This window comes from Macrotis lagotis, chromosome 6 (assembly GCF_037893015.1).
Source record: "Macrotis lagotis isolate mMagLag1 chromosome 6, bilby.v1.9.chrom.fasta, whole genome shotgun sequence".
Taxonomy (NCBI): Eukaryota; Metazoa; Chordata; class Mammalia; order Peramelemorphia; family Peramelidae; genus Macrotis; species Macrotis lagotis.
The window spans coordinates 114,542,899-114,555,609 of record NC_133663.1 but is presented as its reverse complement, the minus strand read 5'-3'; the positions used below and the strand labels follow the sequence as shown (position 1 = coordinate 114,555,609).

The 12,711-nt window shown below is 34.1% G+C and overlaps 1 pseudogene; it reads left to right on the top strand.

Moving 5' to 3' along the window:
* Positions 1–12,035: 12,035 nt before the first annotated feature.
* LOC141491798 (anaphase-promoting complex subunit 13 pseudogene) lies at positions 12,036–12,428 on the top strand (annotated as a pseudogene).
* The last annotated feature ends 283 nt before the right edge of the window (positions 12,429–12,711 follow it).

Here is a 12,711-nt window from a genome sequence, read left to right as displayed (position 1 = left end):
AGTATACGATACACATTTCAATGTGGCATTGTTCTGCAAAGAATTTACTTTTCTTTTTTTAACCCTGAAGAAAATATGGTTTTATATTCTATAATTTAAAAAATTTCATTGGCCTGTTCCCATTTTAAAATACTGAGAATATATGAAACATTCATATCTATTCTTAAAATATTTGTTAGAGAAAATCAGTCAAAAATGTTAGGATATGCTGCTTATATTCAACATTATATCCTATGTTTGATTTAATGGTTGTGTAATAATGATTCAGTTGACAAGGCTTTATTGGTGAGAAAAATATACTTCTGTATAGAATGTCCTATTTCCTAAAATACATTTAAACAATTGAGAGTGAACCATGCTGGCATGAAATCTGCCCCTTAAAATCTATTTTGGTTGTTTTAATTAACATTCTTCAACCTTTTCTAATATGTGTGCATGGCTTTGTTAAGATGAGAAAAAAAATTTCTTTCATTAATGAATTTCCCTTTACTAATTAATGCATTCAATGATCCTTCCTATATGCATATATCACACACATGTATATATTCACACACACACACACACATATATCTTTTTGAGGGAAGTGATTTTTAAAAGGATATGCCATAATATCAAAAATATTGTGTTTAAGTGTTAAACAACAAAAAATGAAAAAAATAAAAAAACAACACTCTTTTGAGCTTAAAGTTCATTATTTTCTCCATGCTTTCTTAAGTGTATTCAATCAACAAAACAAAACATAAAATCAAATCCTGATTTGAAGTGTTTGTGATTTTCTGTGGAGTAAATGCTCACATTTAACAGTTGGAAGCTGATTCAAAGTGGCTCTAGCAAACTGCTATCTAAAGTCTATTCTAAATGGGGTAAAAGTAGTAGCATGCTGGAGCCAATTCTATAATTTCTACATTTTCAGGGTGATCTTTTACACTTTGGAAAATGGCAAGCATTTTAAATTAGCGTGTTTTATAAAATGCCAAGCCACCAATTTATTATTTTATTCATCATCTAGACCAAAGAAATGATAACAATGTATTTTAACTTAAAGGTATATTTTTCTTGAAAAGTTAATTTTTAAACATTTATTAATATACTCCTACATAAAAGACATCTTTGGTTTTTGAAGACTATGTCAATGTTCAACAAGCTATAAGTTTTATTCTTTTTTTTTAAAGTTTTTGCAAGGCAATGGGGTTAAGTGGCTTGCCCAAAGCCACACAGCTAGGTAATTATTCAGTGTCTGAGACTGGATTTGAACTCAGGCACTTCTGACTCCAGTGCCAGTGCTCTATACACTGTGCCACCTAGCCGCCCCTATATATTTTATTCTATTAAGCTAAAAAAGGCTTTGCACAATTGATCAACTGACACTCTAAGCATGAGGTTATCTAAGTTCAGACATTATCATTTTTTTAGCTGACGTTTATTAAGTTTCTGGACAATAGTAATTCTTGAAGATTTGCTTCATTTAAAAAGAATCAGTGAAGTGCCAAAACAATTAAGATCAGTTGTCATTTTAATAATGAAATAAGATTAAAATGGGATTGACTCTAACAAACTACAGGGTTTGTTAACATGACAATTAAACAGCTAATGAATTATTTGAACTCATCAAAATGTATTTAAATGAAATTAGAACAAATGAAAGTTTTTATAATTCAATAAATTTATTGAATTGGAAACAATATTTGTAATTTTTGAATGATTATTGACTTTACATTTATGCTCTATATTAGAAACAATTTCATTAGGTTGATCCAAAGTATATTTCAAGGTATATAGTAATTATTGTCATACAGACTTTTATGTGATACCCAATAATTCACAAAAGTTTAGAATAATATGTTTTTTGCCAAAAAATTTCTTTCCCCCTAAGTAGGAGTTTTAAATGAAAATTTAATGGCAGAATATATATACAATTGTTTCATATTGAGAGACTTGATAAATCAGGAAGACCTTGGTTCAAATTATGCTTCAGGCATATGCTGACTAGGTGATAAATTTCCATTGCCCTAGAAAACTCTATAATACTAATACTTTCAGAGGTGGTGCTGAACTTTATTGGTAGAAGAAATTTCCCCTCATTTGGAAGTTATTTAAACCATTGAAATAACACATCCATGTGCCCCTGCCTCTTATTTTGTTCACCTAATAAATTGCTTCCTACTTCTCTGCTTGGTGAGTTATCCCTTATAAAAAATTAAGAGATGCAAAAATCATAACAGCAAAGCTACAGTGCACTTCTTGAATATATATCTTTCAATCTTATAATGAAAGAAGAAATGTACATCTTCTCAACTCACCTTAGACCCTATGATGCCAATATAGGTTAAGATATAGCAGTGAAAGAAACATAAAGGAATAATAAACAAATACAAACAGGACAAGTCCAGAAATCTGTTACAAATATTAAACTATATTGATGATTTAAGCATTTATTTTGAAGTTATCTCAAAAATAACGAAGTCTCAGTCCCTCACTCCTTCCTTCCCCTCATCCAACCCACCCCCATCAATGGAAATCATCATCCATGACGCTTTAAGTAAAGCAAAGAAATAAAATATAATCACAGAAATGACCGATATGCTACTTTTTCATCTAGATAACATCTTCATTTTGTGTGTGTGTGTGTGTGTGTGTCTTTGAGCATGCTGAAATATTAAATAGAGCACCTAACCTATCCATGACTGCCAATACTGTGAAACTCTTATTCATGTCCTGAAATAAATTTTTCTCATATGGTCTACCTAACATAATGGAGAACTTCTTCACTCTTCCTTATTTTTTTGAGTGTACATTATGACAACTTACTTTTCAGCTCTAATCTTCCAAGAACTGCCCATTTTCTCTTTATAACACAAAATTCCTTGATTTTATTATTACCAATTCATTTCCAATATTATTATTATCAATATGTTATAAATTATTATATTTGAAATAATATAATAGTATATTATAATTTTTGAATATTATATTTATAGTAATTATAAAAAAGTAAAGAATAGACAACATTTTGCATGTAATTTCTCTAGCAATATACATTTTCTTCATTTCTAAAAAACTCAGATCTTTAAAACCCTGTCACTACTATTTGACTTTTAATGATTGCTCACCATAATTTCTGAGGATTGAAAACTTCAAGCAAACCACAGAGCAACAACAATATATGTGTGTGTGTACAAATGCAAATGTATATATGCAAAGGTATATATATATATATATATATATATATATATATATATATATATATCAATGTTGACTTCCTAATGTTGACTTTATCAAGGAATATGAACAGAGTAGAGAGCTCAGAAAACAATATAATTGCTACATTGCTCTCTCAGATATATTAAAAAGAATCTGAGGAAGGGATCTATAAAGTATATATATTCAAAAACATGGACAACATTGGCAGAAGATTGACGAAGTGGTTGTAGTCAGTATGCAAGATAGCCTTGTCCTTAAAGTAATGACTTTATTCCCCTTTGCTCTGCTTCAATTGCTTTCTTCCTTTAAAATAATTTATTAAAAGCCATATAAAATTATATCCATGTCTTCCAAAAATTAAATAGTGTCCATCTTAATTTAGGGAAACAGAATTGCATTTTAATCTTTGAAATTATAAACAAATTTTAAACTAAAGATTTGTTTAGATAGGTTCTAAGTGAAAGCTTGTATCTAAATCCCAGTTGGAAAACCTTACAATAAAAATGTCTTGTAATATTATTTGCATTATCATTCTCTCTATTTAGTATCTTTTCTACTGGATTCCTACAAGACATGAGGGAAAAAATTCTGCTGTAAATTTATATTCCTTTTGGGATATAGTAGTGTGTCATACTCCCCATAGTATAATAAATAGTATAATGTGACAGTATAGCTTTGGAATATGAAGATTTGGATTTAAATACTACTTTTTTTTTTACTTACTACTTTTGTTACCTTGAATAAATCCTTTTGCCTTTCTAGGACTCAATATCCTTATCTATGAAATGAGGTGGATGAAGTAGTTGATCTCTGAGAGCCTCTCTAGCTTTAAATCCCATGGTCCTATCAATTGAATTGAAACCTTTTCACCTAATCCCAGACAAATGGCTACATGATTCTTACATATATATATATATATATATATATATATATATATATATATATATATATATATATATATAAGGAGTTTCCTTTAAACTGTATCTTCTGACTTCCCTTGACTCTTCAATACTCACTCATGCTACCACCCCTTTCTTTTCTTTGCATCTGGAAATGAGTTTCACATAGTTATACAGCTGCAAAGTCCCTCTCCTGATGTGATTTTGCAAAAGCTTTTTCCTTGAAATTGAGCAAGCTTTTTTCCCCGCTGCCAAATCTCACTCTAATAAAACTCCCGTCGAATAAACTTTTCAGCTGGAGCCTTCATTTATATACAAAACTTCCCCATATTTTATACTGTTTGTCTTAGCCTTTTCCATTTACTAGAAAGATTTATGCAATTTTCAACAGAGAAAAGTTGCGTGTATATATATGAAAAGAAAATTCCCAATAAGCTGTTTATGGTTTCCACTAGGTTTCTAAACAGTGCTTTGATTTTTTATATCATACTACCAGCTAGTTTCTTTAATACCATGATGGAAGTAAATAAATCTTTTTTATTTTAATGACAAGTTCTGGAAGGAAATTTTTTAACCCATTTTCATGACTATTATTTCATGACTATAGAGTAAACAAAAATCCTTTGCTTACTGGCAGTTTCTGGACTACTATATTTGAGAAATAATCTATCTAAAATGCTTCTTTCATTGAAAAGAATGGAAATCTACTTTACTGCTTGACCCATTACAAAACAGTAGCTACACAACTCTTCAAGAACTTTATTCTTGCCTATAAAGCATTTGTTCTTTATATTCAAAAATGTACTTAGGATTACAATTATGACTTACTAATTCTTTTTATGATGAATCTTTACATAATTCTGCTCCTTTAGAAGGGGTAATGGTCAGGTTTGGCATTTAAAGAAAATGGTATGCCAAACTTCATGCTCCTTTAATCTTGAGTTGCTAGTAACAGCAGAAAAAAGTGAACTGCATGTTGTTAATTGCACATATAATTGCACATATAACTTTCAGTTGGTGATTCCTTATGAAGGAATTTGATATTGGGGAGAAGAGGAGATGGCAGTGACAATCATCCCAAATGTGAGGGAATGTTATCTGGCATATCATTGAATGCCACCATTGGTAAACATGTTTGGATATTCATGAACCTGGGGTATACTATTTGCTGTGTCTGATTTTATTTGAAGTTCAGTCTTATTTGCCAATCCTCCAGTGAAATGAGAGACAAAAGAAACACTGCTGCTTGTCTATTCAGAGAAAAAAAATATTTTAAAAGATTATAGTACCAAAGAATCTTATACAAATGGAAAATATAGATACCTGAGATTGTAATGAAAACACTCTCTCTCTCTCTCTCTCTCTCTAGCTCTTTCTCTCTCCACCTACCTTACCTACCTACCTAGCTATCTATTAGCTATCATCTATCTATCTATCTATCTATCTATCTATCTATCTATCTATTTTATTAGGAAAGGTGATGAGAGAATCATAAATATGGCAAAGGAACTTCCCTTAAGAAAATATTTTCTATCACTGAAGATTTTTCAGTCACTCAGGAATTTGGAACATTCTAGTATTGCCTGGGGACATCTAGAAATTAAGCAATTTACCAAGGGTCAACCAAGTGTTTGTCAGAAGTAGCCCCTGAACCTACTTCTCTACAAAAACCCAATTCATTTATATCTATAAAAATCTAGTTCATTTATAAAATTCGCTTACTTGGTTGAAATTCCAAGCATGTTTGATGTCCTCAGAATAAGGCATTCTTTACCACTTTAGGTTACAAATTGATTTGTTGATAGTCTCAGAACTGTTCATTTATTTGAGAGATGTGAATCAATCACTGGAAGAAATTTTATCAAAAAGTGAAATTACTGAATTTTAAAAATATAATTTATATTCTAAAAGGGGGCCATATTAGCAAAGGGGGGTAGCTAGGTGATATTTGGATAGAATGTTGGAAATGAAGTTAGGAAGATTCATCTTCCTGAGTTCAGATTTGACCTCTGACCTTAACTAACTGTGTGACCTTGAACAAGTCAGCTAACCCCCTTTGTCTCAATTTCCTCTTCTGTAAACTAAACTGGAGAAGGAAATGACAATCCCTCCAATATCTTTGCCAAGAAAAGCCCAGATGGGATAATGAAGAGTCAAACACTGATAAATCAATTGAACAGCAAAAAATTAGTGAATTAGTGTATTGTGTTTTATCTAAATCTGTGAATTAAATATACATAATATATAAATATATATCTACTGACATGTGCATCCTTAATAAATGCATGTTGATTTTCCAAAATAATTGAAAATAATTTTAAAAACATTTTCAAATACATGAAAATTTCAATTAATTATTGCATATTCATGTGGTGAGATCTTTCTGAATTATAGATGACTTTTTTAAAGAATGATGTGCTTTGAAATATAGTAACTGTAGTCTAACCAGCTGTCACCTTTTAATGGCAACATTAATGACAAAATTATTAATTTAAGCTATAACAGATATCGATAAGCAATTTTGCCAAACTGTTTGCCTTTTACCTCATTGTGTTTTTTACAAAAAGCTTTGTATACTTTTTATTTCATATGATCTTATAAAACCCTTTTTTCTTTTTTTAATATTTAATATTTATTTATTCTCATTTTGTACATATTTTTTATACATTAATAAGATATTCGTGTTTAAGAGTAAAGAAAATACCCCCTCCCCCACAAAATATAGACTCACTTGAGCGATAAAGTAAAGGGGAGAGAAAAAAATTAAAATTAAAAAAATAATAATAATAATTGTAGGTATGACCAGGTGGCACAGTGGAAGGAGCACCAGCCCTGGAGTCTTGAGCACCCAAGCCCACATCTGCCCCGTACACCCAACAATCACCCAGCCGTGTGACATGCAAGCCCACCGAACCCCACTGAAGGATTTGTTTTCCTCAGAGAGTTTTCTTATCTCTTTTTCCATCTGGACAGTTTTGCTTTTTAAAGCATTCTTCTCCTCAATAACTTTTTGAACTGTTTTATCCATTTGATCTAAGCTGGTTTTTAGCATGCTATTTTCTTCAGCATTTTTCTGGATTTCCTTGACTAGGCTGCTGACTTCATTTTCATGTTTTTCCTGCATCTCTCTCCTTTCTTTTCCCAGTTTTTCCTTCTAACTCCCTCATTTGATTTTCAGTCTTTTTTGATGCTGGAGCATGGGCATCCTCATCTTCAGACTGAGTATATTGATCTTTCTTGGGATCATAGATAATGTATTTCTCAATGGTGTTTCTCTTTTTTTCTCTGTTTGCTCATTTTCCCAGCCTTAGCCTGTTTTGGGGATGTTTCCTGAGCTTTTGGGACACTCCCAGAAGGGTCTCAGTGTGTGAGGTTCTGTCCTCCCTCCTGGTCTGTGAATGACTACAAGCTCCACCCCCTCTGCCACAGGGCTCAAGTGGGAGGGTGGCCCTGCTGTTCTATGGGAGGGGTCTGAACTGTGACCAGGATCTGAATGTGGTCAGAGCCCCAGAGTCCTGTTCCAGGGGCAGAGGACAGAACTCTGCAGTCTCTCTCTTCCCTCACCATCCTAGGTTCAATGGGCTCATGCCCTGGGGGCTCCTGCTTACTGGCTCTCCCTGCTTCTGTTTCCTGGATCTGGAATGCAGTGGCCATGCTGCTCTCTGGGTGCTCTGAGGGCTGGACTTCATGTGCTTGCTCTGGCAGAGGTGCCCTGGCTGTTCACCCAATTTGTACCCGGTGCTCCCTGGGGTGTAAGTCAGGAAACTGCCCCCGCTGCTGTGAGCTGCGGCTCCCAGTGCCCTGGGGCTTCCTCTGAGAGGCTGAAGTTCTTTCACTCTGGGGGGCTACCCCTCTGGTGGGCCACCCCTCCTACCCTGGGGAGCAGAGCCTTTCTGATCTTTTCCAGGTTAACTTGAGTAAGAGAACTGCCGCATTGGGTCCCTCTGTGGGTTCTGTCTCTCGAAAATTTAGTTAGAGTCCTTAGTTTCAAAGATTTATGAGAGAGTGCCTAGGACAGGATCCACTCTTGTCGCCATCTTGGCTCCGCCCCCCCCTTATAAAACCCTTTTGAAGTTTATAATCCAAAGTCAGAGAAGTAAAGTAATTTATTTAGTAGCATCTCCAACTTCTAATTACTTCAATATCTTTTCTGGCAATAAGTTTGTTATTGACTTGTAAATATTATTGACTTACAAAATTTTTCATTTTTGAGAATGTTGAAAAATTTTACCTGAATGGTATATAGGTGATAGAAAGGTCAGTCTATCTTTTTTTTTTTTTGCAAGGCAAATGGGGTTAAGTGGCTTACTCAAGGCCACATAGCTAGGTAATTATTAAGTGTCTGAGACCGGATTTGAACTCAGTTACTGCTGACTCCAGGGCCAGTGCTCTTTCTACTGCACCACCTAGGTGCCCCAAGTCTATCTTTATAGGAATGAGAAATGAAGCTTTCATTTTAATCTGAAGCATTCAGTGTTATATGGACCTTTGTTATTTGAAAGTTTGACTATATGTAAGACATAATAAACAAGAACTAAAAATATGTTCATGAGCAAAGAGAGAGAGAGAGAGAGAGAGAGAGAGAGAGAGAGAGAGAGAGAGAGAGAGAGAGAGAGAGTCTGGTTCAACAACTGCTTTAATGGCCTTTGGAATGTTCTCCTTCATTCTGCCAAGGAAGTCTTTATTTTGTTATTCCCCAAAGTCAATGGTGGTTTGAGGCCTGTCAGTTACTCCCAAACTGGTTTAGCCCTTCTGCCTAGTTGGTTTTACTGGGGTATAGTCACTATGCATACTATAGCTTCTTGAAACCATAGGGAAATATAATTAGAGATGTGCATACCATATGTGGTTGAGCAGCCCTTAAAAGATGCTTGCCCTCTCTGAATACTCCATAAACCCTATATATCAATTAGTTATCAAGAGAGAGGGAGGGCATTAATCAGATCAGTCTAAATTAGTTTCAAAGTAACTTCACAGCCAGTAAATAAGATTTGTTTACCAGTTTCATTGTTGCTGAATACTGAGATCAGTATTGAGGTTTCTTCAGCTATATTTTCAGTAGGCAAATAGTAGAAACATATTTTTTATTTTCCCATTTTTATTCTCTACAATCCCACTTAAAATTCATTTTTGGGATGGGATTTCAGAGAAGCAGGGAAAGACTTGCATGAATTGATGTTGAGTGAGATGAGAAGAACCAGAAGAACATTATACAACCTAACAGTCACATGGGGGTGATGATCAGCCTTAATGGACTTGCTCATTGCATCAGTGCAACAATCAGGGACAATTTTAGGGTATCTGTGATGGAGAATACCATCTATATTAAAAAAATAATAATTGTGGACTTTTAACAAAGACCACAATTTATTACCTTTAATTTTTTTAAAAAGTTGTCTTATGAACTGCATAATTTTGCTATCTCTAATATTTTACTTCTTCCTCAAGGATATTTTTTTTCTCTCAATAGATTCCATTTTGATCAATGCATAGCCATGTAAATAATGTGAAGATTATCAGATTGCCTTCTGTGGGGGGAGGGGGGAGGGAAGGGAGGGTAGGGGAAAAATTGTAAAATTCAACACCTTAAAAAGATGATACATAGAACCTTCTAGTGTATATAATTGGAAAGCAAATAAAATATATATAAAAACCTTTAATTTTGGAGATTACCACTAAACCAGTTCACTTCCTTTCTCTTTACACTAAATTCATATCTGAGAGTCAAAAACTCTACTTATATTTCTTAATGTAATAGACCAAGAAATACTCTTAACTATCAGATCTATGGAAAGGTGACAAATTTATTACCAAAACAAGAATTAAAGCACATTATAAACTACAAAGTGAATGATTTTGACTTATTAAATTAAAAAAAGGTTTTGCACTAATAAAATCAATACTACCAAAATTAGAAGAAAAACAGAAAGTTGGGAAACAATCTTCACAGACAAAGCTTCTGATAAAGGTCTCATTTCTAAACTATGTAGAGAATTGCATAAAATTTATAAGGTTATATGTCATTTCCCAATTGAAAATGGTCAAATATGAATAGACAGTTTTCAAATGAAGAAATTATATATATATATATATATAATCATATAAAATGCTCCAAATTATTATTGATTAGAGAGATGCAAATTAAAATAACTCCGAGGTATCACCTCACACCTATCAGATTGGCTAAAATGAGAAAAATGGGAATGGATCAATTTTGGAGAGGTTGTAGGAGGGACTGGGACATTGATGCATTGCTGGTTGAGTTGTAAAGGGACCCAAGCATTCTGGAGAGCAATATGGAACTCTGACCAAAGAGTAATAAAACTGTTCTTGCACAACAATTCCAATTCTAGGTCTATATCCAGAAGAAATCATAAAAAATTGGGAAAGTCCCATATGTTCTAAAATATTAATAGCAGCTTTTTTGTAGTAGCAAAGAATTAGAAATTGAGGGGATGCCCTCAATTGGGGAATGGCTAAACAAGTTATGGTGCATGAATATTTTAGAATACTATTGTTCTTTAAGAAACCATAAGAAAATGGTCAGACTCTAGAGAAGCATGGAATGATTTACAGGATCTGATAGTGAGAGAAGGGAGCAACAATGTACACATTGAAAACAATGTGCACAAGAGAACAATGTACAAAAGAGATCAATGTATACTTTAACAAACACATTGTGAAAGGATCAACCTTGATGGAGGCAGCTCCTCTTAGCAGTTCACAGTATTAGACCACCTGTAGACAATTTTGCAACTTAAAAATAACAACAAAAATTTCTTATTTTCATCTTTTTAACATAATTTTCTTCTGTAGCCAATATTTACTGGATGATTTCTAGTTATTTTCTACTAATTTTTTTTTATTTTTGAAAAGCAATGGAGTTAAGTGACTTGCCCAAGTGCATATGGACATATGTTGAAAAATTTTCATAACATGTATTTGGAAAAATAAAATATCAATAAAATATATATAAAAACTAAATATGTCTTTTTTTCACCATTCATCCCTATGCACATGTATATTTTTAAGCTACAAAATTTCCTTCCACTCTCCCTTCCCACATTCCTCCCCTCAGTGGCAAACAGGTTAATACTGTATATACACTTTTGTGTTAAACATGTTTATAGATTAGTTATTGTAGGTATGAGGAATTAGGATTAAAGGAAACAATGCAAGATATTTTTAAGAAAGTGATTGTAGTGTTCATCAGATTATGAAGGATTTTGTTTTCTTTTGTCAAATATTTCCTTATAAAAGAATGAAAACAGCATCTCATTTGGAATGAAAGAATAATAGCAATTGAAAAACGAGGCTAGAATATTAAAAGTAAAGGTGAGATATTTTCATTTGTCCCAAAAATAGGACTGAAAATTTAGAAGGTTAAAAAAATGCCATTTTACACTTCAGGAGTTATGACATGGTTTTGAATACTGCAGTTACAAATTTCAGAGTGTGGCACCCCGTCCCCAGCACCACGTTTCTTCAGGGTCAGCGGTTTGGGAACAAATCTCCGGCTCCCGGGCGGTTCTGCCTGCCTTTTCCTTCCGCGGCCCTCTCGCTCGTTTGTGCCACACTCCCGTTCCCAAGGGGAAAGAGCCCGGAGCGGAGTGTTGTTCCCCCCCACCCCCCCACCCCTGCCCTTTCCCTTCTTCTCCTGAGCCGGCTGGGTCCAAACTCCGATGCAAGAACTCCCTGCCCCTCCAGGTAGGGCTCGGCCTCCCGCCCGCCGCAGGGGTCCTCAGCCGCGTGATGATCGGCTCTCTAGCATCTTCGGAGCAGACTCGTCCGCTGCTTTGCTTTTAGCCTTTTGGATCGGATCCTATGTATAGCATGAGGACTTAGTGAAACAAAAAATGAGAAACCCCCCTAAAGGTCATTTAGCCTTTGGGAGACCTCAGGCCGTGAGTCTAAGAAAATCAGAATCATAAAACAATGGACAGTGAGGTACAGAGGGATGGAAGAATTCTGGATCTGATCGATGATGCTTGGAGAGAAGATAAATTGCCCTATGAAGATGTTGCAATACCACTGAATGAACTTCCTGAACCAGAGAAAGACAATGGTGGCACAACGGAATCTGTCAAAGAACAAGAGATGAAGCGGGACAGACTTAGCTTTACAATATCTACATGAGAACATTCCCCCAGCAGGAAACTGAGTTCTTATCTTTCGAGGACAGATGATTGTGTGTCCAAAATGTTTTCTTATAGATTCCCAAGTTGAATCTTTTAAGCTGTGAAATACTACTTTGAATAGTTGATTCTTGTCAACAAAGTAGACTCTGAAAATATTTATTCATGAAGAGCTAACTTAGATTGATTAATATTAGAGGATTTTAACAAATATTTATGAACTCTATGGGCCTAAATCTCATCATTAGTTTTTTCTTAAACTTAAATATTCAAACTATAGCTTTGGTTTTGATCCTGTTGTCATAAGTTAGTACAATTTAATTTAGCTTTATGTTTTCTTTAGCAGTAGAAAGAATCAAATAGTAACTTGGAAGGGGTGGCTAAGTAGCACAGTAGATAGAGAGCTGGCCCTAGAGTCATGAGTACCTGAGTTCAAATCTGACCTCAGACACTTAATAATTACCTAGTTGTGTGGC